Source organism: Mus musculus, chromosome 14 (assembly GCF_000001635.26).
Source record: "Mus musculus strain C57BL/6J chromosome 14, GRCm38.p6 C57BL/6J".
Classification (NCBI taxonomy): domain Eukaryota; kingdom Metazoa; phylum Chordata; class Mammalia; order Rodentia; family Muridae; genus Mus; species Mus musculus.
In genome coordinates, this window is record NC_000080.6 from 25,532,193 (window position 1) to 25,558,064 (window position 25,872).

The 25,872-nt window shown below is 52.3% G+C and overlaps 1 protein-coding gene and 1 non-coding gene across 5 annotated transcripts in view; both read left to right on the forward strand.

Annotated features, from left to right (window-relative positions):
- Zmiz1 (zinc finger, MIZ-type containing 1) overlaps positions 1 to 25,872 on the forward strand; it is a 208,869-nt gene that overhangs the window by 74,318 nt on the left and 108,679 nt on the right. For all 4 annotated transcript variants that reach the window (XM_006519134.4, NM_183208.4, NM_001310666.1 and 1 more), the window contains exon 3: positions 4,553 to 4,632. The gene's annotated coding sequence lies outside the window, so the exon portion shown is untranslated. The remainder of the gene's footprint in view (positions 1 to 4,552; positions 4,633 to 25,872) is intronic.
- On the forward strand, positions 2,247 to 2,331 carry Mir3075 (microRNA 3075). The gene has a single exon (NR_037236.1). It is a non-coding gene; the product is annotated as a microRNA 3075 (primary transcript).

Consider the following 25,872-nt stretch of genomic DNA (forward strand, 5'->3'; position numbering starts at 1 on the left):
AGCAGGGCAGGGCTCTACAGCAGGCTTCCCTGGGCTGCTTAAGAATCTGTGAGCAGTTCTTAGACCAAAGGCCTCCTAATGATTACTCCTAGGCACCCCTATCCGTGAGCCATCAGCCCACCTGTTTGTCACCTGCTTCTGGAGGCCGGGTGAGGTACCGCAAAATCTGATCTGAAATGCTGAGTAGTCCCCAAGCATGCTACAACTCCACCCTGCCTGGAATGAGGACAGCCAAGTCCTTCCTTGTGGCCTTCATAGCCCAAAATATAGATAGCTGCCTAGCTCTAATTATGCAAAGAGAAAGAAACATCGGGTGTTCTAGATGTTCTGGAAGCTCTAGAAAAGTCTCTGGCAGGGAGGGACACCTCTGTGAAGGCAGCTTATGCAGGTGGTCTTTCAGGGAGTGAAGGTGGCCAGACAGGGTCCATGGGACAGTGACAGAAATGCTGAAGGTACAGGGTGAGGTGGGAACCTCAAAATTCTGCTGCCTTTGGCCAAAGACCTTGGGATGTGCAACTTCAGGTCTGCCTAATGGTACCTTCCCATTATGGTACCCAGGACCGTGCCACAGGCTGAGGGAGCTCACAGAGTTGTTGAGGAAGGGCCAACAGGTGGGAGGATTCTTTTGGTAGCAGACTAGGCCACACCGTGTGTGTGTGTGTGTGTGTGTGTGTGTGTGTATGTATGTGTGTGTGTGTGTGTTTATCTGTGTGTATGTGTGTCTGTCTGTCTGTGTCTGTTTTGTGTGTCCCTATGTGCTTTCTGTCACTCATCCTGAATCATGTTCCAGTGCTCTCAACACAGATCTCATCTATACCCCTTTCTGGGCAAAGCTAGACACCGGCCAGAAGTCAGCAGTAGGCCTGTGGGTGGCTCCTGCCTGTGTGCACTTCTCCAAGAACATCCTGGAACATCCCTTGTGGGGCTCCCCGAGAAAGGCTGGAGACAGCTCTGGCCTCCCAGCCAGCAGACCTTGGCTCCCCCAGCTCTGGAGCCTGAGTCAGGCTATCCCTGTCCAGACCCCCAAGCCACAGCTCGGCTCAGTGAGTGTGAGGTCAGGGAACATGTATTCAAAGAATGCAGGAGGCAGAGCTTCAGATAAGGTTTGGATAACCATCTGGGGTAAATATTTGCCTTGTTTCTGGAGCCAGCCCCAGCCTCCAAGGAGAGACTATGGCCTAAGCTCAGGGTCACCTCAGGGGATGTGTGTCACTGCAAATCTCCTAGGTGAAGAAATCTCTGTCCCCATGAAGAGTCTGGGTGGGCCCAAGGGGGCACCCATTCCTTACCCCCAGCTATTAGCAGATCAGCTCTGCAACATCGGGCCCATCTGTAAAAAGGGGTAGGATGAGTTTTCTATCCAGATCGGGTACCAAAAGTTGGGGGGTGTGGGGAGTCCTTGCCATTGTACCAGGTCTTCTGGGAATGGGTGAGCCCGTGTGATAGTTCTGTGCCCACTAACCCACTTGTGACTGGAGCAGTTCGGGACTCCCAAAGGTGCTGTGTCTGCCATTCTTAGAACTCTTCCTCCACATCTTGTGAGCACCTCATATCTGGCTCAGCCCTCAGGGTTGCAGGCCGGACTGCCCCACACACTGTAAGGACTGACCTTCTGCCTACTCTTGGCCTAGGTATGTTCATGCTTAGCCCAAGATCCACCGCAGCCTGGAGCCTCCATTGTAGATGTGTAGCTTGAGCAAATGCTATCCCTTATTTAGAAAGGAGATAGGGGCTGAGAGAGGCTGAGTAACTTGCTCAGGATGACCCAGCAGTAAATAGAAAAACCAGACTTAACCACAGAGACCAAGCCAGGGTTTCAATCCAGACTGTAGTCTCCACCAAAACAACGCCCAGTTCTTCCTGGGGATCCCTGGAATAGATGAAGATAGTAAATTGGCAATGGTTGAGGGAATCTATCTTGGCCCTGGGACAGTTCCATCCCCAAGTGATCTATCTCTGCCTTGTGCAAGACCGACCAGGGTATGCTCACTCTCTCGCTGTGATGGAACCTCCCACAACCACATTCCCTGACTGGAGCTTTGGAATCCTGCTCACCAAGATGGGCGTGGATCTGTATGGCCTTCTCTGTCACTGGTGGACGCTGCCCTGTGGTTGGAGTCTCACCCCCACTCCCCATGGGTCCCCATCCACAGGAAACCAGGGTGAGCTCCTGCTGCCCACAAGCCTCCGTGATACCAAAGGCCTTTGAGGAAGAAGACAGTGCCTTTCAGACCTGCTATTTACCCTGTGGTTTGTACTGTCTGGGAGCAGCCAAGGACAAGTTACCTCTTGTCTTCTATCCTTGGCCTTCCTAGGTGTCCAAGCTCACAGTAGGCTGGGAGCCAGAGCAGAGGACACAAGCAGGACTGAGTGGGCCAGGCATCATGCCTCTTCTGTGTCCACAGCCTCATGCAGGCTCCTGGTTATCTGAGCCTCCTTCTGTTGGGTGAGGGGCCTGAGCAGGGCTACTGTATGACTTCCAGGGCCAGGCTGTTATGTTTATTAACTCTGTAGTAGCTGCTTGACCTTAGACAGTTGGGGAACTTCTCTGGGCCTTGAACATAAATTAAAGAGCATTTTTCTGAAGCTAATTTCAGCCATCGTGACCCCACAGTATGGATTCAATAAACACTAGTCTCCAGCTCCTATCTCTTCAGATATAATGCAGGCTCATACCCCTGACCCAGGCCAGAGCTCAAATTCAGTGTCCTCCACCTGCCCCCATTTCCTTTCCAGCCTGTTTGCCCCTGTCACACCGGCTTCAGGGGATGGAGGCGTGTGTCTATGCTGAGCCGGGTGCCCGAGTGAGAGCCATGCACCCTGAGCAGCAGGCCTGGCAGGGGTGCATCCTTAAGGCCTGGATAACACCCACTAAGTGAGCAAGGCCTTTCCACTCCGGCTTCTGTCTCCACTGCCAAAATAATCATTTTCTCTTTGTCAGCGGCTCTGCTGGCCAACTAGACTTCAGGAAACGCCTGGGCTGTGGGTGGCAGGAGGCAAGAGGCCCACTCCCTTCCCAGCCCAGCCCAGCCCAGCCCAGCGGCTGCTGTGTATGAAACTCTGGTCCTCAGTTTCCTCTTCTGTAAAATGGAGCATTGCAACTACAGAAACTAAGGACTATTTATGTTCTCAAAGTAGGACTCTCAGAGCCAGAGTCTAAGAGGTGACCCATTGGCTTGACTGGTGGCTCTGGGATTCTTGCTGTATAGAACTCTACACTGGCCCCTACAGGAGGATCCACATCACCTCTAGTAGATAAAGGTCCACACCCTATATGCACTGCCTTACACAACCTGTGTCTCATCGGGACACATGAACCTATGTCCCTACAAATGAAGAAACAGGCGGGGAGGTTTAGGAACTATATGCCAGACACACGTTTTTAGAGATAGGGTGAGCCTGAGGTTTGAACCAAGTTCTTCTGACTAGAGGCTGTACCCTAAACTCCAGAGCTCAGGAGTCTCTGGCAGCTGTGCCTGCTGGACAGCGAGAGAGCCTGGGATGGACAGGAGTAGAAGCCAGGATGCAGGGCTGGCACCATCTGTCCCACCGTCAGCCAGGCCTCCCTGCTCTGAGAGGCATGCTGCCCTGGTGCCTGCATTCCTAGGACTCAGAGGCCAGCAGGCTGGCCCAAGGAGGCGCAACGCTTGCTTCTAACCACAGATCTGCTTTCCCAGAGCCAGAACCTGAAGTGGATGATGGTCTGCATCTCTCACTCTACCAGAAAGCCTCCTGGGTACCTATGAGCTCCCGGGGCAGTGGAAGGCAGCCAGAGACCACACAGTGAGGATAACCCTGCCCCATGTCACCCTGTCGCCAGCAGAACTAACCATTCTGCAGATATGCTCTGCCCTCAGAGATCTTGGAGCAGCCCCTGACTGGTCTGCCTACCTCGTTCTTCTCATCCAAGTTCTTTTCCCTCAGCATCCATGGGAGCTCTTCCCAAATTGGAATTGGGATCATTCTCTCTCTAATTGTTTCTGCCCTCCCTTCATCTCTGCCAGAAGTTCAGGCCTTCCATTCCCTTTAGCTCTATACCTCCACACAATCTAGACACTTCGCTTCTGCTGTCCCTTCTACACAGATACTGCCCCCTGGATCTTGGCCTGCCTTTCTGATTGATCCTTCACATTCCTAATCACTCCACCCCTTGAGTCTCTGTGGGGTAGGCCCTGCACTTCTTCTCTACATTAGATACTACTGAGATTTAGTGTTTCGTCACTAGCTGTTGAAGCAGCAACCAACCACTGTTTCAGCCTGGGCATTCATGCCATGTTTGTTGAGTGAATGAGGGAGTGTCACCACTTCCTCTCGGGTCTTCTAGAAGGAGAGAGGGGCAAGCGGTGGAGATCCATTGGACTGGGAGACTGATGTCTGCTGAGGTGGGGTGTCTGGTCCTGCCTTTTACCCCATGACACACCCCTTGCGGCTCCTGTCTGTCAATTTGTGCTGCCTGCTAACCTTTCCCTCTGGTATCAGTTGTGGCCATGTGCTCAGCATTGCGTGGGGCCCTGCAGGAGCCGGACACACTAACCACGCCTTCTCTTTGCAGGAGGATGGACCTTGAGTGAAGTGGAAGAGCTGTGAGTGGCTGGCCAGCGCAGGAACACTAGTGTCTCTCGGCTCACTGAGGTAGGTGCACATTACTGCTTTATGGCTCCCAGAGGCAGGGCTGGGGTCCTCTATCAGTCTGAGTCATGCTAGGCCTTCTCAGCCCTCGCAGTGGGGCCCAGTGCCACCACCTGGATGCCATTGTGTCCTGGCAAGTGCTCCCTTCGGCTCAGGCTCCATAGCCTCTGACTTGATGTTTCTCAAATAGCTGATGAGGCAGAGTGGAGAGTGCCGGATGTAGGCCTGGCATTCCAGCCTCTGCACAGGGACACTATGCACACAATGGTGACCCTGAACACCGGAGGAACATGGGTATCCCCAAAAGTGACCTGAATGGCCAAGAGGCATGCTCAGTGCCACGGTGACCACTGCTAGCTTCAGAGTGTGACTCTGGCACTTGTCCACAGGAACCTTGAGCTCTCTACCTCAGTTTACATGTCTGTCAAATGGGAGTGGCATGACGAGGGATGTGCACAGGGACCCCCCCCCCATCCCCACATGCCCCACCATGCTCTTCCTTTGAGGACCTGCCAGTACCAGGATGGGTACAAACAAGCCACCTGGCATGATGGGGATATTATAGGCCCATCCCTTGGGGAGCTTGTCAGAGTGATGGGGACTAAGCCTCAGAATAGAGCCTCCAGCCAGGACACCAGTGTGTCTCATCCCAGGATGGCATTTCAGAGTTGATCACACTTGGCATACACCAAAGATACCTGTGTAATCTCTATTTACTCTTTGGTTCTCTGGCTCTCAACCCAGAGGGTGCAGAAGTCTTACACAGATGCTTGCTGGCCCAGAGCCCTTTGTCTCATGGCATCATGTCCCTGGGCTACTCTGGGAGAGTAGAGATCCCTGCCCAGCTGGCTGGAGCTTTTCTGTGAAGTACGGTGTTCCAGGGGTCCCAGAGTGGGGCTGGTAGGTACCAGGACAAATGGAGACCTGGACTTTGGCACCCTTTCTGCTGCAGGAACCCCAGATCTCTGCTACCCAGCTATATGACTGTAGGTCGTCGGCCAAACCCCTACAGCAAGAGTGAGTGTCCTTATCCCAAAATGAGCATAAACATCGCCATCATGGCAGACAGGCTGGCCAGAATGCTTGGAAGCCTCTAGTGGGGCTAAACTTTTGCTCTTCTGTTACCTTGGCTGTGCACTTACAATACACCACCCCCCATTCCCCATCCCCATCCCCCAAGTCCCTGGAGGAGGTTTGTATAATGCCTTATTTTCCAGGGGCTCTGCAGTTTAAAAACCCCATTGAGCTGTAAGTGGTGGAGTGGGGATTTGAACTGACATCTATAGGAATTAAGCAACATGTGATGTCAGAGGACAGAGACCAGAGAGGGTTTATATAGATACAGAGAAAGCAACCTCCACCTCTGCTTCTTCAGCTTCCCCATACTGCTCTCTGGAGCCAGAGGCTTTGCCCCACTCCCCACCAGGCTGCACATGCCCCTCTATAATAGGGCCAGCCACCCTGCTCCCCTCTTCAGAGGGGCCTACCAGCAGTCCAGTCCAGCTAGAAGAGTCCACATGGACTGCCAGGTAACCTTTTTGATTCTCCTTCACGGTGGGTTCTCTTTTCGGATGTTTTTCAAGGTAATTCATTCCCTTTCCAGAAATTGCCAGTGGCAGAGCATTAGGCAGCTGGTAATTAATCATGGGAATGGCTTCAAGTTTATTCTTTAAAAAAAAAAAAAAAATGGAGGTGGGCAGAAAGCCTTGGTGGAAAAAGAAAAGAAACCCTTTCCAAGGTAGGGCTGGTAATCGATACCTTTGTGTCCTAGAAACAGTGGGTGGGGGTGGGGGCAGGAGCTGTGGTCAGCACCTGCAACAGGGAGAAGTCTCATTCTTGGCCATCATCCAGGTGACTCTGGGAAGTCACTGCCTCCCTCTGAACTCAGACTTGCCACTGTAAAGTAGGTTAAGGGTAGATGCAGATGAGACAAGTGTTTCGTGGCTGTGTCCCAATGCCTGGCACACAGGGGCTGCCCTGGAGATATTTTACTGAGTGACTAGACCATCTTGGTTGCTAGTGAGCTGACAGCAGTGAAGGATGTGGTGCAGGCTATAGTTCTTTTGCACTATGGAGTGACAGCCAGGTGATGTGTTGCTTCAGTCACTTTCTAAGTGGCAGGACAGTTTGACTCAGTGCACTTTGGGCAGGAGGGCCAGAGCCCCTGGGCATCTTCAGCTTCAGCCTTCTAGGAGTCAGAGCTATCAAGAGTGCACGTAATTGCTGGTCATGGTGGCACACGCCTTTAATTCCAGCATTTCTGAGTTCGAGGCCAGCCTGGTCTACAGAGTGAGTTCCAGGACAGCCAAGGCTACACAGAGAAATCCTGTCTCGAAAAAACAAACAAACAAACAAAAAGAGTGCACGTAAGCTGGAGTTGCACTTGGGTTTGGGCCATGGCCTGGGGTCCTGGAATGTCCCTGAGTCTAAGCAGGGGCATGATGCTCTCCACAGTGGACCTCTGGGGAGGGCCACAGGAAGATGAGCCTGGCAGGATGCAATGCCACAGTAGCTGATGCCTGGACTGGCCCTGTGGCCTTGGTACAGAACCAAACAGAGTGGGAGAGGGTCCTGAGGCTGAGCTGGTGTGGCCAGTCTGGGTCTTGATGGTACCTCTGCCTCTTAGGGGCAGGGTCTCACACATAGGCACCATCTGCTGGTCAGATTTTCCATCTCTGCCCCACCTTTCCCAAGGACTGCATTATCTCCATCCTTCTCCTTGGTTCTCCTTTGCCCAGATACCACTCATGACTCTCTCCTTCTTAGTATGGCCACTCTCCCTACTCTGTCCAGACTGGCCAGCCAAGCCCAGTCTCCCCTTACCCCTATCCTCCTTCATCATCAGAGCCGCTCTTTCCTTGGCACGTGCCCAACAGTTCCTCTGCTCTGTCTTCTAATCCAGTCTCAGCAGAGCCGATACCTCCTGGGTTCCTGAACAGGACACCCTTGGCCTGGCTTACTGGGCTCTGTTTCTCCCTTGAAGCAGGTACCCGAGGAAGCTGGTATGCAGACCCAGGAAGGCGGTGCTGCTGGCCATAGCGCAGGGTACAGCATTGGTCCACAGGCTGACATTGCCATTCACAGATGCTAGGAGGCAGCGTTGCTTAGGTGACTGGAAGTAGGACTACACTATCTTCTCTCTCACTTGGTCCTGCTATGCTGGCCACTTGGAATGGAGGAGGACCTCCTAGCCCATAGATGAAGACGAGGGACCCGCCCCCACCATCAGGGTCTTTGGAAACCTGGCGTTTTCCTGCAGTGTTATTGAAATCTTTGCTATAATTAGAAGTGAGGTGTGCAGGAACTGGCTGCCTGATGGGAGTGAATGTGTGCTCATGAATAAGTAAATTGTCCTCTCCTGAGGGGAAGCTGGAGGTGAGCTACCAGAGAACTACAGACCTAGGAATATCAGTGACCTGGTCACCCCCGGGAGAGTCTCTGGCTGGTATCTTCCTGGAAGTGCCGACTGTGTACCTGGCATAGTTAGCCTGGCATGGTAGCTGCTGCCCTCTGGCCACCACCTCCTTTCCTAGCCACATCACAGGCCAGCCTCTGCCAGTGCCCTGGGCTGGAGCTCCCCTGGCCCTCCCTGTGCCTTTCCACACTGCACCTTGCCCTGTGGTCTTTATCCAGCAGTGCCCTTTCCTGATTCTGCCTCCTGGCCTCTTTGAGGCCTGCTTCAATCCATGCTTCCTGTATGAAGCGAGGCCAGACGTCTGTGTCCTGAGTGCCCTGAGTGCTTGTTCCCTCCTCTGAAGTCTAGGCCCTTCCTCTCCTGTGCTCTCACCACACCCTCTGGGAACCACCCCCGTTTCACACTGATTGTGTATCGAAATGATAATCTGTCAGGTCCACAGAGCATTTACATTTACATTTGTGTTTCATATTGAATCTTCGAAATCTTCCGTGTGCTTGCTTGGTGCACACAGATCTCCGTGTTCTGCCACCGGTGTGGCTCTTGAGGAGACGGCAGCCAGTGGAGGCTTGGAGGGTCTGGTGTCCTCATTTTGCAGTTAGGGGTAAGAACTAAGGCCTTGTTGGGGGAGGGAGGAGCTGGCAGAGCCTGGGCCTGAAAATGGATGAAGTCACCAGAATTATGGCAGAAATGCTTAGAGTAGAAATTCACTATATCTAGAAGGAGACCCTATGTGGATTCTCTCCCATCTCCCACAGTGAGCTCAGGTAACCCCGGGATCCAGAGCCCCAAACAACGATTACAAGCGTGAGTACATGACTTTGCCCTTGCCCTCATCCCTCTTAGCCTCTAAACAGGGGGCTGAGAGAGTTGAACCCTGACCTTCCAGGAAAAGAGTGTGTCTGACCTCCATACCTCTCACTTCCCAGCAAGCATTCTAAACTGCAGAGGTGTCCTGAGGGTGTGTGCCCTCCAACACAGGCTCTGGGGAGGATAGAAGGTGCTGGTATCAAGGAAGACTTCATGAGCCTAAAGAGAGGGTCAGGGCCTGCCCCTGCTGGCCTGGTGGGGGGCTCTCCAAATGCAGGTATTAACCCTCCACCCCCACCCCCGGGCTTGCATCTGGCAGCAGAGCACATTGTCCTCTGTTGCCATCAAGCCCCTCCCGCTGCACTTGGCTGACATTGTGGTGAGCCATGGGAGGTTCAGGTGCTGGCTCTCTCCCCTCCAAGGCTTCTTCTGCCTTGGGCTTGCCGCCTCTCGCTGTGTTGAGTGTATACTGAGTTGGAAACTCCCTCTCTGCCCACTAACATTCCGCAGACCCTGTTTCTAAAGTCCTAGAACCCCAATCCCTTGGTTTTTGCTTGCTCCTGTTCCTTTAAGCCAGCTGTCTGCTGTCTTCCCCTTTGAGTACTAGTGATTTAGTGCAGGATTTAGGCACTCCTGTGTCTTAGGAAGTCCATGTGTCCTCAGCTTCCCAGGGATGGCAACAGGGCTTCATCTGTGTAGCTCTTTCAGTGTCTGGAGGGCTGAGATGAGCTCTGAGGCTGTGTGTAGACTTGGTAGGTAATAGTATTGGTACTCCAAGGCATGCATCTGCCTGTTGAGCTCCTGCTTTCTAGGGTTGGGTCCCTCAGTGGATTTCTCAGCTCTGGGTCCATCTCAGTACAAAGAAAATCAAAGGGCAATGGCCTCTGTGTGGTCCCAGTGGCATCTGTCCACTCTGGCTGCTGGTGACTCTGCCCCTGAGATTGTGCCACTTAATAGAGAACATGCCCCTTGGGTCATTCAGAAGGTCACCCCTCTCATCCGTATCTCCTGTCCAGCATGTCTCCTCCTCTGCAGTTTGTTTGCAAGAGCATAACTTTCCCCTCAGATGTCAGGGACCCTCTTTGGAGGTTTTTCAGAGTCCGGGGGTCTATGTCAGCTTGGTAATCTCTGTGGTATTCTCTTGTAGTAAGTACCCTTCTATCTGGCCACTCTACTCTGTAGGGCCGTCTAGCTCAAAATGACAATTGAGAGGTCCTCTCCCCTCCACACGTCCCTTTGAAGCCCCTTTACCCTGCCTTTCTCTCCAATGAGAGCCAACATTCTGTACTCTGTTGTCTCCTAGTCACCACACACCCAAGTCCAAAAGCTTTTGGGTGGCAAAGAGTGACCCTGGGAGTGATCCCTCACGAGCCAAAACATGAAGACAACGTATTTCCTTTTTGTAGATGATCCAAACCTCCTTTATGTATGTGGCTTTTCTTAGTGGCCTTAATGACGGCTAATAGGGGTCACCCGTATCACAGCCACCTCCATCGGCTCTTCCTATGGCGATTTGGTCACTGGAATGCTCAATGCCCAATGCCAATTTTACCCCCATGGTTTGGAGTGATTGATATAGTGTGACATCTGGTTGAAGCATGTGTTTTAGGGACAAATGTGCTGGGTTCAAGTCCTTGCTTTGCCACTTAGGAGCCGGGTCATTGTGAACAGAGGGATCTGTCTTTAGCTCCCTGCCCCTTCCTCCCCTACCCATAGCAAGAGCTGGGCAACACCCATCCCCTTTATGAACTGAGTTCCACAGACTCCTGTCCCAACAGGGATGCCGCTCCACCAGACAGGAGCATTCAATGAGGTTTCCTCATTGTGAAACCCTCTACATACTACCCCCTCCTCAAAGTCCTCCTGTGAGCAGGAAGTTTTAGACTCATACATGGGTATGTTAGCAGCACTTGCCAAGCCTGCCAGCATTCAAGGATTATTTATTTCAGACTTGAGTTAAATCCAAATTCTTGGGCTGTCTCTTAGAGCTACATTCTATGGACTGCTGTTGCATGAGCCCAAGTCTCCAAAGTGCATGTGTGTGTCTGTATGTGTGTGTGTGTCTGTGTGTCTGTGTGTGTGTGTGTCTGTGTGTCTGTGTGCATGTGTGTGCGTGTGCATGCAGTTCTTGTATGTGTCTGCATGTACAGGTGGAAATAGAGGGTTGACTTTAAGTGTCTTCCTCAGTCACGCTCCGCCCTTCTTCTGAGGCAAGACCTCTCACTGAGCCCAGAGCTTGCCAACTTCCTTAGGCTGGTTGGCTAGGGAGTTTGATGATCTGTCTCTTTGCTAGCTCAGTGCTGGAATTGCAAAGGTGCACCACTGTGCCTGCCTTCTTAGATGGGTGCAGGGGATCTGAACTCACGTCCTCATGCTTGTACTTACACAAGAGCCAGCACTTCCCCCTTAAGCCATCTCAACAGCTCCAGGCCTCTGAGTTTTAACAGGTAGCCTCATATAAAACCTATGGTCATTCCAGTCTGGTGTGTACCAGTGCCTACAGAGGGGAAATGGCCTAGAGATCACATGGTTCTACTGGGAAATTGTGGGCAAGACCTGTTATTGCCTGTGGCTTCAATTTTGCACTGATAAACCAAAGGCTTTTGTGATGTAAGGACTCTTATGCCTAGAAAGCCTTATGACAATCAGGTGTCCCCACAAGACTAGCTTTCAGTCCCATTCCCTCTGGGACTGAACATCAGGTTCAGTGGCTTTCTGCCATCCCCAAGGCAGGGCCTGCTACCTGTACATCAGCAACCGGTCCTGAGCCCCAGTCTCTGGGCCAAGCCAGGCCAGCTCTCATGAAGGCTCGCCAACAATCTTCATGCAAGTAACCAAACTGTCCTCAATTTCCTAACCCGTGGTTATGCTCAGCAGAGTTCATAGGTCAATGTGGGAAGGCTGGACCTGTTCTAATTAGGTGGCTAGACCCTTGCAAGTGGCAGAGAAGGAATTTTTAGTGCTAAGGCCTTGATGCCTCATTCCACCTAGGATGATGTCAAGGCCTGGGTGATGCTGTAACTCAGAAGAGAGGACAGAGCTCCTCTGACTACTGGCATCTCACTTACAGAGCCAACCTTGGGTGTGGGGCCTCATGAGTGACTATGCCTCATACTGGGTGGAGACCCAGCTCAATAGTTCATGTGGGACTACCACCCGAGCTCCGCACAACCAGTCTCTCCCCGCTGCACTCACCATCCTAAGTGTGTGAGAGAACCTATCGTTTATATGGGTTGTACTTGGCTTATTATGTGTGATAGGAAAGAGCAGCATACAGTAGTCACTGCATAAACGCTGGTGGAATCGGGGGTACAGAACAAACACTGGGGTGTCTGTGGAGGTGCTGAAAAGCCAGGGCAGAACACAGAAGTAGAGCGATGAGAAATGAAGCCAGGCCTAAGCGACAGGGTGGAAGCCAGGGCATCTCAGCAGAGTTCACTGGAGCCCAGGGTAAACAGTGCATGCTGGGTAAGCAGTGCCTGCTGGGTAAGGCCACCCTCCCAGGCTCTAGCACCACATTCCTCCAGACCTGACATATTCCTCCTGAGCCATGCATCTCTCTCACCTGGGCTTACAGGTTCAAGGGAGAAGAGGTACCGAGAGCTTGGCTTCAGAGTGGGGGGTCAGTGTGGGGCAGCCCCTCTGGGGTGATTTGTACACAGTATTTGGTACCCCAGAGATACTTACTCACCCTACAGGACAGGAGAAAAACAACTTTTATAGCTCTCTGTCTCTGAAGGGCAAAGGACAGCGGAGTCATCAGTCCCTGCGAGGGTAGTCATTAGTGATGGAACAGCAATGACATCAGCCTTTTCCGACAGCCCCCTGGCAGGTGAGGATTGGAGTTACCCCTGGTTTACAGGTGAGGAAACTGAGCTACGCTGTGTAACTCTGAGGTAAACTCATCCCATGCTGAAATGTAGTGCAGGACCCTCAAGCAGCTTTGTGGACACAAATCTGAATAAGACACAGGCTCTTAAAAACTTGTATCATTATCCATTATTTGGTATACGGGTTAGAGGCTAGCCTTGGCTACATGAGACCCTGCCCATCAATACATCAATCAATCAATCCCTCAATCAGGCCCCTTTATTACTCTTTACATACTTTCTTCCTGGACTTAACCCCAACTAGGTACAGCGCTGCCTACCTGTAGTTAGAGAATGTCTCTTCCTGGAAGCAAGCCCTTTATAACAGAAAGGAAGCAAGCGATCTCCAGCCTTGAGCTGTGGGCCGTGTGATAATTCGGGTGTTTAAATGAACACAGAGCTCCAGGGAGAGGCATCGTCTGACACTGAACTATGTGAGTTTCCCAGATCTCCCGGCTCTGCCCCAGAATGCACTGACCAGTGCCCGGGCATCCTTCCTCAGAGGCCTCCAAGCTGTGAAGGCATAGGGCGTGGCCCCTGTGAAAATAGGTTAGAGGGCTGCAGGAACGGAGGACACCCTGCTAGCTCTGGCACTGAGGTAACCAGAGGCATAGGAGGGGACTGAGGAAGAATTTTAAGAATCTACTTTGATGGCTAAATGGTGAGCGCAAGTGACTTGCCCAAGGCCACTGAACCCAAATTTAGCAGTCAGTCAAGGTGTCACCGTGTGGGGTGCACATGACTGCTTGAGACTATGCGCTGTGTGTCAGGAGAGCCTTAATGGTAGCTGTATTGGTTAGTACTTGCTCTCATTTCTTTGTGTACGCCATCTAACTTAAACTTCCTAGATGTTTGTTTTAACCCTGGCGTGGGGGTACTCGCCTACAGTTCAGAGCATTGCCGGCGCCAAAGGAGGATTACCTCAAGTTTGAAGCTAACTCCGACTGCGCCAAAGGAGGATTACCTCAAGTTTGAAGCTAACTCCGACTAAATAGTAAGACTCTGCTTGGGGAGGGGGGCGGGACTTAACACCAACCACAAATTGTTTGTAAACTAAGGCACTGATGGCTACGCTAAGCACTCCACCCATGGCCACACACCCAGTGGAAGGCAGAGCCAGAATGTGAACTGGCCCCACCTGACTTTCAGGCCTGAGCCCCAGCCTCAACCATGGGCATAGGGAGCCACCTGCATCTTTACAGGGATAGGGCTGGCTCCCTGTTAGTTCCCATAAGACAGGGAGCTGCTTGGAGAGCCACAGCAATGCTATCTGCAAAGCACCTGGGCTCGGCTCATCTTATTTTCTGACTAGTCGGGGTAAGTCCAGGAAGAAAGTGTGTAGAGTAATAAAGAGGGAGGATGGATCCTTGCCATCCAGTGGGAGCTAGCCTTATCCAGGAATACCAAAATGGCCAGCATATCCCATGCTGTCAGCTGTGGCACAGGACACCCAGGTAGGAGCCTTCTTAGCATCCTCTAAGGTAGTCAATGTACCCAGTTTACTGTAGCTGCAGAACCAAAGAGAGTCTTCTGTAGGGCTGCCTGAGACCCACAGCTCCTATGAGAGGCACAGGGAGAAGCCATGCTGAACTGGATAGAACATGAGACATCAGGAAGAAAGCCAAAGCTAGTCCCATAGCTGAGCACTCAGGTAGAGCTCCAGAGAGACTCCTAGGAGGCCTGTCACAGGACAAAGCCCTGTGGGCACACCTTTGTTTGATGGGCAGTGGGGAGCCAGTGAACGTTGAGTTAGTAGAAGAACACAAGGCTATTTCTTCTCAGTTTCCATGGAGGGGATATTCATGTTGGGAACCCCTTCTACAGAATAGTTGCCCTCTTGCAAGCCCAGCCTTTAAAATGGAAGTCTAGTACGGGTGGGGACTAGCATGTTCAAACTGTTCATCAGAGATGGGATGCTAGGGTGGTAAAGAGCTCATTGAACAAGCCAAATGGAGATGTTAAGGGCCAGGGACTCTGAGGATGCAGCCATTGAGTGTCTCCTGCCTTGGGGGGAAACCAAGGCCTGGAGTTGAGAAGTGTTTGTCTAGAAAGGCCCAGAGCCCTTAGAGTAAATGCATAGCTCTGGCCTCTATCCGCCACAGCTCCAGTCTGCACCTGTTCTCCCGAGGGAGATCTCTTCCTGCATGTCTCTGACCTCAAGCCAAAGACGATGCATGAAACCCGGAACAGCTCACCAGGATCAGAGCAAGAGACAGTGAAATCCTTCTTTTACCCCTAGACGTTGAGGCTGCCGCCCTGGCTGGCCCGTTATAAGTGTGCAGTGGTCCACTGGCATTGCTGCCACCCTGGGCCTAGAACAGTTCCACTGGGTTGGAAATTTGCCAGCCTGGGTTGTGGTCTGCAGAGTGCTCCTGGGTGCTCAGCTGCTCGCAGCGTGAAATATGATGGGTACCTGTGGCTGAAGCTGCTGGAGGAGTGACATCCTGAGTCTCCGTGCAGCCCAGCCTGCACACACTGCCTAGCAGGACCTGTGAAATGAAAACATGTGTTTCCTGCTGGAGGCCGACACGGGGCTGGGCTCCATGCGGCCTTGGTAAGCTGGCCCGCTCTCAGGAAGCCCTGCACCACCCCCACCCCACCCCACCCCCCAAAGCAGTGCCACAAAAACAGTGGAAAAGTGAGCCTGCTCCAAGGCTGTTTCCACTGTAAACAGTGGCTCTTCAGCTGGTCCCCAGCCTCCTGAGTCAGGGCCAGACTCCTCCACCCTGCCTGAGAAGTACCTCAGCTGCCCTCCAGCCCGACAGTGGCCCACTCATAGAAGAAGCTCTCTGAGCCTTACTTGCACTTTAGATATAATCTGTCAAGACCCCTTTGTCTTCATGCACAGCCTGTGAAGTGAGAAGGCAAGTTCAGGAAGCACATCGGCACACAGAGAAGGACAGAGCATGACCAGTGTCACACAGTAAAGACAAGGCTGACACAGTCTTCTTCTGGGACTGCGGGTCTCAGAGAAAGATTCTGAGTGGTGTTCACTGTCTGATGCAACCTGGGTTTCTTTGAGTTTGTGCCATAAACTCAGGAAGGCAGCAGCATTTAGTGGGAGCCACATCTTCGTTGCCGATTTTAATAATGTCCTGTTTTCCTTAGTAACGCGTGTTACTTGTGGCCAGCCTGACAGTCACAGAAGTGGAAGGAGAAAAACAGAACTGCCCTGACTCTGCCCAAGGGTTCCTTCTTGCCTTGCACTGGGCTCCCCGCCTCCCCCCCACCCCCTACCCCGCCTTGTCACTTCCTAAGATCCTTTCATCTGTTGATCGTACGTCATGAGCAGATTTTGAGGGTCACTGTTTTTAAAAACCAGGGTTCTTCATGGCCCCAAGGAGAGAATGAGAGTACGTGACAGTTAGTTTTCTCCTGCCCACACTTGCTAGGATGGGTGCTACCAAGGATGCCATGAGGAGGTGCCCACCCTACAAGGAAGCTTCTAGAGAAGGTGGATTTACATGGGCCTGGGAGCTAGGTACCAAGAGGCTCAGTTTTGTAGTTTGACATAGGTTGCCTGTGGTTCACCCTGAAGCCAACTCAGCTGTGCCCAAGCTCTTTCTGTTAACTGCAAACATGACAATGCCTTCCTCCATTCACTTGGTCCAGATGTCAGTATCGAGTGCCTTCTGTATCTGTGTGCAAATGGTTAGGAAAGCCAAAAAAAAATAAAAAAGGCCTCAGGCCCCCACCTTCCCCTCCTGTCACCCGCTATGCCCCAGAAACCCAGCCAGGTCCCTCTTTGGAACCCTCACCAAGTCAGATCTGGAGGCCAGCTGGGCTGTGGGGGCAGCAGAGGTTCCAGGAGGAGCTATCTCCGGTCCCCTCCATCCGCCGACGTCCTTGGTGGCCCTGAGACAGCTTTATGGAGGACAGATTGAGGCTGTCTCCCTCCTGGCAGGTTTATTTCTTCATCTTTCAAACCCTGCTCTGATTTTTTCCACCTTGGCCTTCCCACCCCCACTGGCTGCCTGGCAAGCTTCCTCTCCCTCCCCGTCATCTGTCAGCCTGGCGAGGCAGAGGGCCACTGGCCTCCCAGGTGATTGACTTATGGGAGAGGCAGGCCAGGCTCTGCAGGAGTCCTTTTGGCTTCCTGCCTGGGAGAAGACTGGGGAGACTGGTAGGGTGGCCACTGTGAGCCATGAGGCCCCAGTGTGTCTCCACTCCATTTAGACAGCCCTGCCTGCTGGCCAGGCCACCCCTGCTCAGGCCTCAGTTTCCCTTCCGGAAGGAAAGGCATGCCCAGAGCTAGCAGAAGGCAAGATGGTCAGAGCAGCCGACTTCTGCCTCATTATGGAACACTTCCTAAACGATGCTGTCACTGAGCTGGAGATCAGAGATACATGGAGGAAGAAGAGAAGGGAGATACACATTTATAAAGAGCCTACTGCGTGCAGCTACCACCACCCCTGCCCCCAACAGCAACCTAAAGAGATAGTCATTGGTAGCAACAGGTCAGAATTATTTTGACAGGTCGGCAGGCTTTACTTATTTGCTGTTAGTTATTTTCTTTTCTTTCTTTTTTTTTAAAGATTTATTTATTTCATGTATGTAAGTATACCTTACTTACAAGTACACCGTCGTACACAAGTATAAGTAGTTACAAGTACACTTACAAGTACACCGTCGCTGCCTTCAGACACGCCAGAAGAAAGCATCAGATCCCATTACAGATGGTTGTGAGCTCCCATGTGGTTGCTGGGATTTGAACTCAGGACCTCTGGAAGAGCAGTCAGTACTCTTAACCTCTGAGCCATCTCTCCAGCCCAGTTATTTTTCTTAAAGACAGTCTTGTTATGCAAATCAATCTGGACTTGGAGGCAGTATGTAACCCAGGATAGCCTGCAGCTCTTAGCTGTCCTATTGTCTCAGTGTCTGAGTGCATGGATAACAGGTCTGTATGGCTTGCCAGCCTTGGCTGTGTGTTTGTAGAAGCAAGGGATTCCGGACCCCTGGGTCCTATAGATGGTTAGGCAATGAGGTAGAACTCAAAAAGAACTAGGGGAACTTGATTGTACCAAAGAGAGACCAGAGACACAAGCTAGAAGTAGAGCCCTGTTCTGCCCAGGTCCTGTATCCTACTCACTCTTTGTGGCATTGAGCCACTTCTGATCTGACTGTTGGCAAGAAGGACTTGCCATTCCAGCTGGCACTGCCCAGCCTGTGCTTGCCATGGTAGACTAAGAACTTGGTGGCTTCAAGGTTTATCTCTTTCTCACAAGCCCGTGTCTGACCCTCTGCTAGTCAGGCTCCACCTGCTGTCTCTTCCCCAGACAGGAAGGAGGGGCAAGAGGGAAACCCCCAACACACACACACACACATACACACACACACACACACACACACACACACACACACACACACACACACACACACACATCACCACCACCACCACGCTGCTCCTGCAGTCTAGCTCATGGGAATGAAAAACACATTGGCTTCATTATCCTCGGATTGAATGAGCAGGGTTGCTATGGCAACAGCCATCTCAGGCCAGCAAGGGGGCAGGGAAGGGGTTGGTGAGACCGAAGCAAGTGGGGACCGGGCAGCGGGTGAGCAGGCACATCGGGTGGGTAGGCCACGGGAACAATTGTCATTTCTACCACCCGCCTTCTTCTGAGGCCCCTGGCTTCCAATCAGCAATCTTGCATGAGGAGAGGCAGCAAGGATCATGAAAGCAGCAGCATCCTTCCCTAACTTGCCCCTCTTTCTTTCCTATTTATCCCTTTCATGGAAGGGTGCCAGGGTGGTGGCAGGCTCACACCCAGAGCCATTCACTGGGCCCACTTTCCAACAGAGACCAGCCCAGGAGCTCCACTAGCCTCCTGGATACATGACTGAAAGAAGTACCAGGGTACACTTGAGTTCCGGGGATAGGTTATGAAAATGCTCACACAGCTCCAAGTTTCTGTCCTGGGATGCTGGCTCTCCAGGTTAAGGCAGGTGATGGTGGCATTGTGGAGGCTTCTCAGGTGCAGCCCTGAACTAATCCATTTCCTGACTCTTACCCTGCCTGAGCCAAGCATCCTGACGCCCATAATGGGCTCTTCCCTACCTATGGCCTTGATTTACCTGCCCTTCTACCATGTCAACTTTAGTGAGAAACTGAGGCTTGCGACTCATCTAGGACCACTGCACATGTCCATGTGTTTGGGGGGAGGAGGCATGGGAGGTCAGGACAATACAGCCTGATAGGGAACATCATTTCTCCAAGCTAGGCACTTGGTAGCCATTGTGATTGGACAGAAGATCCCATGGTCTTGGGTCCAGTGCCAGCCTCCTCTAGGGCCTGTGACAGCTTTCTTACCAGTCCTGGTGGCAGGAGATAGAACCAACAGCAGCAAGTTGTGGGCTTTTGGGTGGCCTTTCCTGGTGGGGAAGAACCATTGTGAGTGATCTAGGCCTGAATTTTTTACTCTGAGCCCTAGTCAGGGATTGGGGTGGTGGGGATGGGACAGTTCTGTGGTTCCATCCACAAATGGTCATGTTACTTCTGAGGAGATGAGCCGTGAGGGGGTGGATGGCCTGGAGTTGCCCCACTCTTGTGGAATATGCAGAAGGGAAAGGCTGCCCAGAGGCCACTCATGGTTCCCAAGCAAGCTGTAGATCTATCCCAGAGGCTGTTCCCAAATACAGGCTCTGGAGCCCATCTAAGGGACCCCGGGGACAGGCTAGAATTCAGTGCACTTAGCTTTGCCCCAGGGGTCGGCCACCTTGCCCCAAGTCTGAGGCCTGAGCTACTCCCCCTAACGTCAGATCAAGGGTGGGAAGAGTTTGCTGACCCTCTCTGACCATCGTCCATCACCTGTCCTCTCCACACCCACAGGCCCTCATTCCCCCATGGCATCTTCCCCAGCTCCTGACCTCCCATGATTCCATGGGGCTGTGTATCCTGGGCCCTCCTCCTAGTCACCACCAGGGCTACAGCCTGGCTCCACACCCACAGGTCTTTGGAGGGCAGCTGCCGGGCAAGCCTGTCATTTTCCCAGCTGGGGATTATAGGTTTGGGGTTTAGGGCGTCTTGGAGAGGAGGAGCCAGAAACCTGGTGTAGTGCCAGAGAGAGACACCTCACAGGAAGAGGGGAGGGAGTGGGGCTGTTTGGGCCTGGCTGGGGATTCCTGCCACTTGACTGGGATCTGTGTGTGTGTGTGTGTGTGTGTGTGTGTGTGTGTGTGTGTGTGTGTGTGTCTGTCTGTGTCTGTCTGTGTCTCTCTTTCTCTATGTGTTTCTGTGTGTGTGTCTGTCTGTCTGTCTCTCTTTATGTGTCTGTGTGTCTGTCTGTCTGTCTGTGTCTCTGTGTGTATATGTGTTTGTGTGTGTGTGTGTCTGTCTCTCTTTCTCTATGTGTCTCTGTGTGTGTGTGTCTGTCTGTCTGTCTGTCTGTCTGTGTCTCTGAGTGTATATGTGTTTGTGTGTGTGTGTGTGTGTGTGTGTCTGTCTCTGTCTGTCTCTCTTTCTCTATGTGTCTCTGAGTGTATATGTGTGTGTGTGTGTGTGTGTGTGTGTGTGTGTGTGTGTGTGTGTGTATTCCTGCCTCTCGTCAAGGTCAGAGCCTCTCTTTACTCTCACGATTTAATCCTCTCAATGAGTCTGAGGACAAACCTGGGTTCAGATTTTCCAGATTCAAAAAAGACAGAGCACTGGCTGGAAAGTGACTCAGTCTGTGGAGCCCTTGCAGGCCCGAGGACCTGAGTTCAGATCCCAGGAACCCACCTAAGGAGCCAGACACAGCGGTACTTATTTGTAATCCCAGGTGTGCTGGGATGAGCAGAGACAGGCAGATCCCTGGCCCTCACTCACCAGGTAGCCTAGCCTACTTGGCAAAGTTTCAGGCCAGCCAGTGCAGTCACACACACACACACACACACACACACACACATCCACACACACACACACATACACACACACACACCACACACCACACACACACACAAACATAGAAAGGGCATCAGACTAATCAGAGAGGCCTACTACACAGCAGGCTAAGGCAGAGCCAAGATTGGGCCATTCCTGCTACCCACTGACACCCTAATGGTCAGTCTCATGGGGACAACTCAGCAATCCAAGATGGTGGGGAAGCCTGTGCCTGACTAGTTTACCTCACCTGAATTGTGCTTGTCCCTCCATTATGTGGGACCTAGTGTGAACTTAGAGAAGATAATGTAGGCTGTGTGAGCAGAGAAGTCTCCCAGTGGTTCATCGCGTACACACTGGGGTGGAGGTACACACCTGTGGGGTGACCCAGCCCCTCTTAAGGACACAGGTAAAATATACATGCCAGTGATAGGGTCTAAGGACACCTAAGAGGCTTGAGGACGTGAGGAACCTGTGACTCAAGAAACATGCCGGAATGGTTCTAAGCACTGGATCTCTCGAGTCAGACAGACCTCTGTGCTCAGATCTGGAACCCAAGTTATGAAAGAGATTCTTAGAGCCTCCACCTGGGGTCATGTTAGAAGAGCTGATGGCCACACCTGGCCCCTTGATGCTGGCAGACTGTTATGTTTGCTCTGGGGATCTTTGCTCTTCTGGCTGTTGGTACTTCAGGCCCAGTTCAACAGCTGAGCAGTCAGGATTGGAGCAGGGCAGCCAGCATGCTTCTAGCAGCCAGGAGGGGCTCTTGGAGCTCTCCCAGACTCCACCACTGGGGAGCCAGCATTTCTGATGGACCACCACTTCCTGAGTGGTGAGCTGGCCTTCTGCGGGCAGCCAGAGGGACCTCATGGAACCAACCCATGGCTCCCCCACAGGCCCAGGGGAGCAGGCAGCTGGTGGGAACCAAGGCTAGGAGGAGACCTGCCTGTTCCTGGGAATTCATGATGTGTCTGCTTGTTGCAAGCATCCCCGATAAGGAAGATTTGTGGGTGAGATTTGCAGTTCTGTTTTCTCTGATGGTTATAAATCAGCGGCACACACATCTTCCGCGCAGCATCCGCTGGAGGCTCACAGGCATGCACAGGAACACACACGAGTCCCATCCCTATTTGATGTTCTCTGGAGCACAAAAAAGACTTCTTAAGGGAGCAGAACACTGTAGAGGAAAAACCTGGAGCTCCTGGCTGCCACCTAACCTGACATACAAGACGGAGACACAAGAACCAAAGACACAAGACAGAGATGGGCAAGATTACTCATGTGTGAACTTTCATTCCATCTTTGCTCTGCAACTTACTAGCTGTGAGCTCTTGGCTATATTTTAAAGCATCCTGCCTCAGTTTCCCTTGTTTCTGAGGTGAGGCTACTTATGGTATTGTTTCATGGCATAGTTGAAAGAATACAATAGGGGCTGGAGAGATGGCTCAGCGGTTAAGAGCACTGACAGGCTCTTCTGAAGGTCCCGAGTTCAAATCCCAGCAACCACAACCATCCATAATGAGATCTGATGCCCTTTTCTGGGGTGTCTGAAGACAGCTACAGTGTACTTACATATAATAATAAATATATACATCTGAAAGAAAGAAAGAAAGAAAGGAAAGAAAGGAAAGAAAGGAAGAAAGAAAGAAAGAAAGAAAGAAAGAAAGAAAGAAAGAAAGAATACAATAAAATACGATGCACAAAATGTTTTAAACGTCCCAGAAAAACACAGTGGGAGCTTGTGGAGGCTTGGTTGTCATCATCAGTTGGTCCTGTCTGAGCCCCCAGCCCTTCCACTATGAGCTGTTAACTACTCCAGTCGCTGGATTGTGACCGTGAAAGATGCAATAAGAGGCCCTTTGGTCGTGGCCACCATTGCAGTGTCTGCTGGAGGTGGGCTCAGGGACTGGGGCGTTGCTTTGAAGCCTCCAGGTGGCTCTGTTCTGTGGCCTGTCTTCCTGGGGGAAGGACAGTGTGCAGAATGTTTAGAGAATAGGAGAAGGCTCAGGGGAGGGGAGACAAGGGAAAAGGGGAGGAACATCTGTCTCCCTCCCACCAGAGGAAGAAACCACTAGCCACATTGTCTCTCCTGTCCCATTTCTCCTCTCCTTTCCCGTGAGAATAGGCCTTGGAGAGGGGCAGGTGTGAGTCACGGCTGTGCCATGCACTTACTGGGTGGCCTTGGGCAGGTCATATAATCCCTCCTCTCCCTCCAGTGAGGGATAATTGTGCCTGCCTTGCCGGGCAGCTGGAGAGCGTGTTAAATGAGATAATGCATGTCAAGCACTTAGCCCAGTGCCCGGTGGCGGCCTCGGGATAAGTGCTCTGCAAATACCATCAGGGCTCCTCTCCTGCCTCCAGCACCTGATGCACGGATGGCATCCTCTCAGGCCAGACCTTGGGATAGTTGTCTCTGGGAAAACGAGGTTTAAATCTGAAACATTTCGGAGCAACTGTATAGCCAAGCATGGCTAGAGATCAGAACTCAAGCGTACCGTGCCCGAAGCCCAGCCCCCAACAGCCCCTGCCGGCTCCCACTCCTGCACCTTTACTGCCTCCTGGGGTCCACAGGTGCTGTCAACATGGGCATGCTGCCAAGCTGCTCCTGGCATTTTTACCTGCTCAGCCATAAAGCCTGGAAAGCTATGAATCTAGGGATGAGTAGCCGCATGCACAGCGCCTGGGTGGGGGAGAGATGGGGAGCTGCGGCTATAATTTTTTGCAGACCTGGCACTTTTACACCGCTCTATCCCAGCTCACTGCTGGGGCAAGCAGGACAGTGGAGCCTTGGCCTCACATAATTGTTGGGAGCATCCCAGGCCAAGCCTGGTCTCCCTGTCAGAACTTCGGAGGCTGGACTTTTCTGTTGCCAGGGAAACCAGTATTCCCTGGAAAGGAAATCAACACCGGCACTTTGGCTGTTAAGATGCATCCCCTCCCTACACTCCCCCCGAAATGAGTTCCCTCCAAAACCGATTGCCCCTGAAAGCATCCAGGCGGCAGCAGCCCGCCTCCTCCCTGAGCTCCCGAGATGCCAGAAAATGAGATCTGCCCCGACCTTGCATTTCCCACCTCTCTTTAAAACATTCCATTGTAGTGCAAGGACGCGTTTTGTTTTTTCTTATTTATCTTCCTCTCATGCCATCTGGGGTTCTGAGTCTTTCTCTGCTCTTGTTGACTGGAGCCAGAAGGGAAAGGCCTTCCACCTCTTTCTCCCCTTCAGCTGTCAGCAAAAATAAACAAGCAGCTTTATATTTGGAAAACAGAGGGTCTTGGCCACCAGATTGCTATGTCCGGGGCAGGTCACAGCCTTGGTTGTCCCCCCTCCCACAACTGGAGTTTGAAATCTGACCCGAAGATTTGCAGAGCCACAGGGAGAGGGGGGAGACTGTGTTTTCTCACATAGACTTTTAAAAGCTGTTGGAGGGTCGCTATGATGCTCCAGGGACTGGCGGCACTGGGTCCGGGAAGAGCAGGTTATAAGAAAGAATAGCCAGAGTCAGTTCCAAAGCTGTAAAGCTGCGAGCAGGGGCTCCTCATTCTTGTCTACCCTGTACTCTAGCTACCCAGGTCACGGTTGGACCTGGGCCTGTGAGGTCATCTTTTGTTATTGTTGTTTTTCTAGACAGGTTTTCTGAGTAGTCTTGGCCATCCTTGTAGGCCAGGATGGCCTCAAACTCACAGAGATCCACCTGCCTGCCTCTGCCTCTGCCTCTCTGCCTCTGCCTCTGCCTCTGCCCCTCTGCCCCTCCTCTGCCCCTCTGCCCCTCTGCCCCTCTGCCCCTCTGCCCCTCTGCTCCTCTGCCCCTCCTCTGCCCCTCTGCCCCTCTGCCCCTCTGCTCCTCTGCCCCTCCTCTGCCCCTCCTCTGCCCCTCCTCTGCCTCTCCTCTGCCCCTCCTCTGCCCCTCCTCTGCCCCTCTGCCCCTCCTCTGCCCCTCTGCCCCTCTGCCCCTCCTCTGCCCCTCCTCTGCCCCTCTGCCCCTCCTCTGCCCCTCTGCCTCTGCCGCCTCTGCCTCCGAGTGCTGGAGTAAAGGCATTTGCCACCACACCTGGCTCTAAAGAGAATCTTGCTGCCTGACCCATTGTTCTCCTTGTGCACTGATGGGGGGGGGAGGGGGCGGGGGACTAAACAAAGCCAGGAAAGAGAACCAGACTAGCTAGAGGGTTGTTAGAGACATTTTAGGGTTCAGTAGAAGAGGGTGAAAATACTAAGAGCCCTTGTCCAAACAGCAGCCAGACCCCTTACAACCTGGGTCTCCCCACCCCAAGTTCTGCTGAGACTTGATGCTCCGTCCTTAACCTGTGCCATGACCTGAGCTCCCAGGACCACTTTGTTTTGGTGATCTGAGAAGTTAATTTGTCACCTACAAGCGACTCCCTGCTCTATAAGTAATTTTAAACAAATCCTTTCCTGTCCCTGAACTTCCGCAGCAAGCAAACATGCCCCAGCTGGGTTTTCCTCTGTCAGGAGCTGACTCGTAGACAGCACTCGCTCCAGGAAGTGTGTCCATCAGTCAGGCAGCAAGGGCCCACGCTCCAGCCACGGGAACCACTGAGCGGGGTACAGGCTCACAGCAGGAGACCCCAAGGAAGTGTCTGGGGGTCTCCAGGCCTTTACAACCTCATTCTGGGTTCTCTGGATCTTCCTGAAGCCCTGTCAGCTCTTGCTATTAGCACAAGGCTCTCAGAATGTAGAGTAAACTAATGAATTACAGCATGATTACACAGCACATAATTAACTTTGTAATTAATATGCAACTGCCACTTAAGCTAAAACACTGCTTATAGAGACGTGCGGCAATAGGAAATCACAGGTCAGAAATGGGCTTTGGGAGGTTCAGAAGGCTGAGTGGAAGAGGGGGATCGTGCAAGGCCATGGGGCGTGTTAATTAAGAACGGTGAAGAGCAAGAGCCTTGTTTTTGTTCTGTGCCTTCTCCTGTCACAAAGACCCCAGAGCACTTGCCAGGTCCATTAGCCAGGGTTAACCAAACAGCCCCTGAACTTTGCATTTTCAAAACTAGGGCAGGCCTTACCTTCCTGCCCATCGCATGTTGTGGCCCTTGGGACCTGGCTGTATCCCTTCCTCCTCCAGAAAGCCTGTGGGGTACCCCACTTCCTCTGCATTTTAGGCTTCTAGAAGCCATGGGTTCTATTGTCACTTTTATTCAATCTTATCTTTCTCTGGCCTATTTCAAAGCTTTTTGAGGATTCCTTAGAAGTCACCCCACCCAGTTCCCTCCTCACACCAAGGCCAGAGTCAAGGGCCTTAGCAAGTCAGTCACCTGCTAAT